Genomic DNA, 5996 nt, shown 5'->3' with positions numbered 1-5996 from the left:
GTGGCTGGGTGGGGTGAGGGACACCTCACCTCGGGCACAAAGTCTGAGAGGGTGTCCTCTTCAGGCCCATTGTGATGTTGTCATCGGAGAACAAAAGCAGAAAGGAACAAGTGTCCATGAGGATGTGGAAAAACTGGGACCCTTGTGCCTTTGCTGGTGGGAACGTAAATGTGGTGGCCGCTGTTGGAAACAGGAGGGAGTTTCCTCAAAGAATCAAAGCTGGAGCTCCCATAGGAGCCGTGATTCTATTTTTTTTTTAACATTTTTTTATTTTGTTATGTTAATCACCATACATTACATCATTGGTTGTTGATGTAGTGTTCCATGGTTCATTGTTTGAGTATAACACCCAGTGCTCCATGCAGTACGTGCCCTCTTTAATACCCATCACCAGGCTAACCCATCCCCCCACCCCCCTCCCCTCTAGAACCCTCAGTTTGTTTCTCAGAGTCCATCGTCTCTCATGGTTCGTCTCCCCCTCTGATTTCCACCCCCCTTCATTTTTACTTCCTACTATCTTCTTTTTATTTTCTAACATATAATGTATTATTTGTTTCAGAGGTACAGGTTTGTGATTCAACAGTCTTGCACACTTCACAGCACTCACCATGGCACATACCCTCCCCAATGTCTATCACCCAGCCACCCCATCCCTCCCACCCCCCACCACTCCAGCAACCCTCAGTTTGTTTCCTGAGATTAAGAATTCCTCATATCAGTGAGATCATATGATACATGTCTTTCTCTGATTGACTTATTTCTCTCAGCATAATATCCTCCAGTTCCATCCACGTCATTGCAAATGGCAAGATCTCGTTCCTTTGGATGGCTGCATAATAGTCCATTGTGTGTGTTTTGTGTGTGTGTGTGTGTATGTGTATATATATATATATATATATATTTATATCACATCTTCTTTATCCATTTATCTGTCGATAGGATCCCGTGATTCTGCTTCTGAGTTCACACTCCAAGGAACTGAAAGTCTGGACTCAAACAGATACCTGCACACCACTGTTCCAGGAGCGTCATTCCCAATAACAGGAAGGGGCAAACAACCAAAATGTCCATTGATGCACACGTGAGTGAAAGAAATGTGGTCTTAGCCCCACACGGAATCTTATTGAGGCTTAAAAAAGAATGACATCCTGACGTTCTGACCCCTGCCACAGCGTGGATGACCCCTCAAGTCATCACACTCACCACAACTGGCCAGTCCCAAAGGACGGACCCTGTGTGATCCCACTTAAATGAGGTGTCTGGAGCAGTCAGGCTCTTAGACACAGAAAGGAGGATAGAGGGTGCCAGGGGCGGGGGGCAGCGGGGAGAGGAGAGTGTGTGTTTCCTGGGGGCAGAGGTTCAGTCTGGGAGGACGAAACAGTTCTGGTGGTGGATGGTGGGGGTGGTTGCACAACAACGGGAATGTGCTTCATGCCACTGAATTTTACACTTAAAAACAGGTAGGGGCGCCTGGCTGGCCCCGTCGGTTAAGCCTCCAACTCTTGGCTTCGGCTCACGTCATGATCTCCGTGTCCTGGGATCCAGTCCGAGCTGGGCTCCATGCTCAGTGGGGAGTCTGCTTCTCTGCTTCTGTCTCCCTCTCCCTCTGCCCCTCCCCTTACTCCCGCTCGCACACGCTCACTCTCTAAAATAAATAAATGAATCTTTAAAAAATAGGTAAAATGGTAAATTATATATGTATAATTTATAATAATAAAAAATTTAAGGTATGCCAAGAAGACTCCGTAATCAAGATAAATATTTGCATGCAATATTATTTTTAAGAACGAAAATTTATGCAGAAAACCCATGATGAGCACAATGGCAACATTTTACACAAAGAGGACTTGCATTTCTGGTTCTCCCTGCTGTGCCCGGGCTCCACAGCGGTGCGCCTGGCACCAAGTTACCCTCTTGGAGAACAACACAAGTGTGATTTCTCCCTTGGGCACAGCCCTGCATGGCCAGAATGATTTATTCTGGTTTCACATGCCAGTAAATGAGGCTCCTTGGATGAAAGTCATGTGCCCCCAGTCAATCCTGTGCCTTTGGCCTCTGCAAAGTTGCCTCCTCGTGCACACCGCTCTGGGCTCAGGGTGCGAGGAGCCGCGATCGATCGGACTCCTCCTGAGAAAGAAGCCTGAGGTCAGAGCCCGAGCTGGAGATTTCCATCCTGGAAGTCCTTCTTGGGAATTTTATAAGAACTGGGTGAATGCGTGGCTTCATCTATTTGTTTGTTTCCGTTGTTCCATCCGTGATGCGATTCTTCCGGCTCTGTAATCTGGTCTAATAAACCCAAATTATTAAAGTTTCCCTGACAGTGCTATACTCCCTGGCTCCCGGGAACCCGAACCGGAGAGGGACCTTGGCACGGGGTCTTCGTCCTCCCGGGAAGGGCCTGGGGCACCAGCTGCGTCTTGCTCAAGGTCAACGCCTTCAGGCTGGGACCTTGTCTATCGGGTTCTTAGCGGTACCCAAATCGGCCTGGTGCCTGGCACACACAGAAGGCCCTTCATAAATCATTCCCGAGCGAGCAAGCGAGTGAATGAAAGATAAAAGTCTAACCAGCATATCACCCTTTACGAAGTACACACAGTCTTTTTGGCAGCTGTCCCTGAAACTTGTACCTGTGGGCATTGTCAAAGGAGAATTTGCTGCTTGAAATGAGAAAGCGTATAGATTTTATGAGGCTTCAAAAACCGTATTAAATATCTGTATATCTACTCTTCAGTTGAGGTGGACAACAGTAAAATACATATTCTTTAACCCCAAAAGAGGTGAAAATATACCTTGTTACCAAATCCTTAGAAGCTGTGTTTGCATTTGCTGTGTCCGTAAGTGCACAGCCCATTGAGTTATCAGAAACCTGCTCAGGGGACAAATGAGGGTGTGTGTGTGTGTGTGTGTGTGTGTGTGTGTGTGTGTGTGCGCGCGCGCGCGCGCGCACACACGCACGTGTGGTGTGAAGGCGTTGATGTATTTTGAAGCTGAAGAGTTTCCTTCTTTGCAGAGCTGTTGCTGTGCCTGAGCAAAGTGGTTCCTCCATGGCTGGCCTTCCCCAAGAGGCATCTCAAGTCTATGGTTCATTGGGTTCCTCTGAAATGGGCATTGTTTGAGGGACAAGGTTGCCCATGAGGACAGGAGCCCTGGAAAGGTAAGTGGGAACGGTACGGGTGCACAGGGTGTGCATCTATTCCGCCTCCTGCCCCCACCCTCCCAGCGTTGAGTTTCTGGGCTCGAGTTTCTGTCTCCAGGTCTACACCCACCCCGGTGTCTCTACCCTGCACGGAGGAGAGCTCTGGGCAGGGCCCCTGCTGCCAGCCCCCTTCCCTGTCACTTGTGCCTGTTTCTCCAGCCCCAGCAGCACAGCCCTGCCTCGGCCTTTATACTCCTGTGCTCCCTGCCTGGAACATTCTGCCCCCCTGCCCTCCCAGCCTACCTCCCGTGACCTTCATCTCAGCCTGAACGACCCTCTGGGTGTGGCCCCTGACCCCGGTAGCTGTCACCCTATTCGAATTCTCCGCAGAGCAGAGATTGCTATTCCTCGTCCCCTTGCTCTGGATTCCCTGGCCTTGCCCCTCACTAGGACGGAAGCCCTGGGGGTCCTCGGGCCTCGCCCCTCGCGGCAGGACAGCGCCAGAGACATCGTAGGAGCTGCAGAGATTCTCACTACATATGTGGGTGCGAATGCAGGCAGTAACACACAAGGCACACTTTGGGTGAAATAGAGTTGTGTGTGTGGGTCCGTCTCCAAATTGCTCCTAGACCCTTTTCTGCCTGCCCTGTGCCCGAGGCGGACTCTCCTGTCTGCTCTCCAGGCCCTCTGGGGGCTGCCCTGCACCAGCAGTCCATGGGGGCCTGGAGGGCAGAGGGGGGCTCTTTGCCCCATTCCCGGGACTGCCCCCCACTGGGCTCAGCAGATGCCACCTCCCTGGCCTCCCTGCAGGCCCAGGGGTGGGACCGCCTCCCCCTGTGGATGGAGGCTGGAAGCCCCCTCCTTGGTCCTGCCCTTCTCCCTGCTGCAGCTGGGGACTGTCCCCTGGCCTCCTCCTCCGCCCAACCCCGTGTGGGAGAAGCGCTCCTGCCTGGGATCTTCCCTGGTCCATTGGGACACTCTGCTCTCTGTGCTAAAGATCAAGGAAGCTTTCCTCTCTTTACACATCGCACACACACACGTTTTTTTCTTTCAGTAATTTATTTATCTACAAGCAATTAATGAAATTGTCAATTCTAGATTTACATCTTCAGGTACTCACAAAGCAACTACAATAGTCTGGATTCTGCATCCTGGGGTGTGCGCGTGTGCCCGCGCCCACGTGCATGGGAGTGTATGCTTGTCATCCGGAGAAAACTTTGGATTTTGACTACTTAAAATTCATAAATGTTAAACATTAATAGCATCTCAAACAAAACAACAAAGATTAAGAATAAACATCACAGAACAAGGAGAAATGGTTGCAGATTCTTAAGCTTTCCTATCTATAAATTTAAGATGAAACTAATCCCATGAATTTAGGACTAAAATAAGAATTAAGGACTAAAATATGAGTGGAGGGCTAAAATTTGAATTTAGGACTAAAATTTGAATTTAGGACTAAAATCTGACTTTAGGACTAAAATATGAGTTAGGACTAAAATTTAATTTAGGACTACACTAACTATTTTATACAATTTGAGTGGGACGTTGCTTTGTTTAAGTTTTTTCTCTCTCTCTTTTTAAGGCAATCACGTTTTATTCACATAAATACTGAGTCATTTCTGCGGAACTGTAACCCTAGTCCTAGAGCGCGGAAATGGTCTTGTTGAAAGTCTCTATCCATGTCCACGATAGAGGATGTCTTCAGGCCAAATGGCATTAATTTAAATCCGAACACCATACCTAGAGCCTAGAGTTCTAAGGCGTCCGGCGGGAAGCTGTGTAGTCACGACAATGTGAACAAAGCTCTATTTGCACAGTCCGCGATGGGGTTACACGGCTCTCCCGCGGAGAGTCACTGTGGCATCAGTTCTGAAATAGTAGCCGTTTCACCGGAGAGAGAGCCGTCACACCTTCTTCACGGAGCTCCGTGCAGATGCTGAGCTGGGCTGTGGCGGCTCAGAGCCCAACTGCCCTGAGCCCAGTCAGCCCTGCAGGCGACCCCGGGGCCCGGGGCCCTCACGGTGGGCCTTCCCTCCCCCCTGGGGGCCCAATGACCCCAGAGACCCCCCGACCCTTCCCGGCCTGCGGGGGCTGTGGGCGGAGCAGCCGGACCCGGAGGGTCCCTCGGGACCGGCCGGCAGCTGGACTCCGCACCGGCTAGCATCCGCCTCAAGCGATCATTCTCTTTCCTTAGCTCCTGGAACTCTCTCTCTCTGGACGCAGCTTCCACCCAGCTTTTTGTGGCTCTGTCCTGATGGAAGAGGACCACCCTGCGATAGTAGGAGGTGGTTCTCTCCAGCTCCTTGCCCAGGTCTTGGGCCATCTTCTTGTAGAGGTTGCGCATCTGGCACGTGAAGTTCATTTCTCTGGACACGCCGGCCAGTTTCTTCTTCACTTCCAAGCACTGAGCTTCCGCCTCAAACACTTTTCTGTGAAGTTGCAGGATGTATCGGTCCTGTTCATCCAGGGGGTTCTGAAGTTTCAGCCTCAGCTGCTGAATCTCCCTGGCCAGCCTGGAAGTTTCCTTCTGCAAAGAGGCCTCCTGGGTTTGCAGGCTGTGGATTTGTCGTGTCAGCCCCGCGGTCTCTCGCCTTTCTGCCCGCAGTTGTCTGGCTCTGTCTTGCTGTTCCCCTTCGGGACTCGGAGGGGACCCGGGGCAGCCAGCACCCTCAGGGACGCCCTTCAGATCCACTGGTGCCCGATGGGCGGTCTGATCGCCATTCCCTGCTCCCCTCTTTGGCTGGACTCCCCAGGTCCCGGCACCGGCGTGATCTGCAGGGAGGTCAGGCGGGGGGACGGCCTGCCGCCCAGGTCCAGCCCTCCACGGGGACTGGCTGGCCTGATCTTTCGGGACCGG

The 5996-nt window shown here is 51.5% G+C and overlaps 1 long non-coding RNA gene across 1 annotated transcript; it reads left to right on the top strand.

Annotated features, from left to right (window-relative positions):
• The first annotated feature begins 6 nt into the window (after positions 1-6).
• On the top strand, positions 7-3148 carry LOC141372221 (uncharacterized). Its single transcript, XR_012377505.1, has 3 exons — positions 7-164; positions 940-1081; positions 3011-3148. It is a non-coding gene; the product is annotated as an uncharacterized lncRNA (long non-coding RNA).
• Positions 3149-5996: the final 2848 nt, after the last annotated feature.

The sequence above is a fragment of the Callorhinus ursinus genome, unplaced genomic scaffold, assembly GCF_003265705.2.
Source record: "Callorhinus ursinus isolate GAN/ISIS: 27379988/994484 unplaced genomic scaffold, GSC_fseal_2.0 scaffold2877, whole genome shotgun sequence".
Lineage (NCBI taxonomy): Eukaryota > Metazoa > Chordata > Mammalia > Carnivora > Otariidae > Callorhinus > Callorhinus ursinus.
Note: the sequence above shows the minus strand (reverse complement) of the source record. Positions and strands in the feature narration are given on the sequence as shown.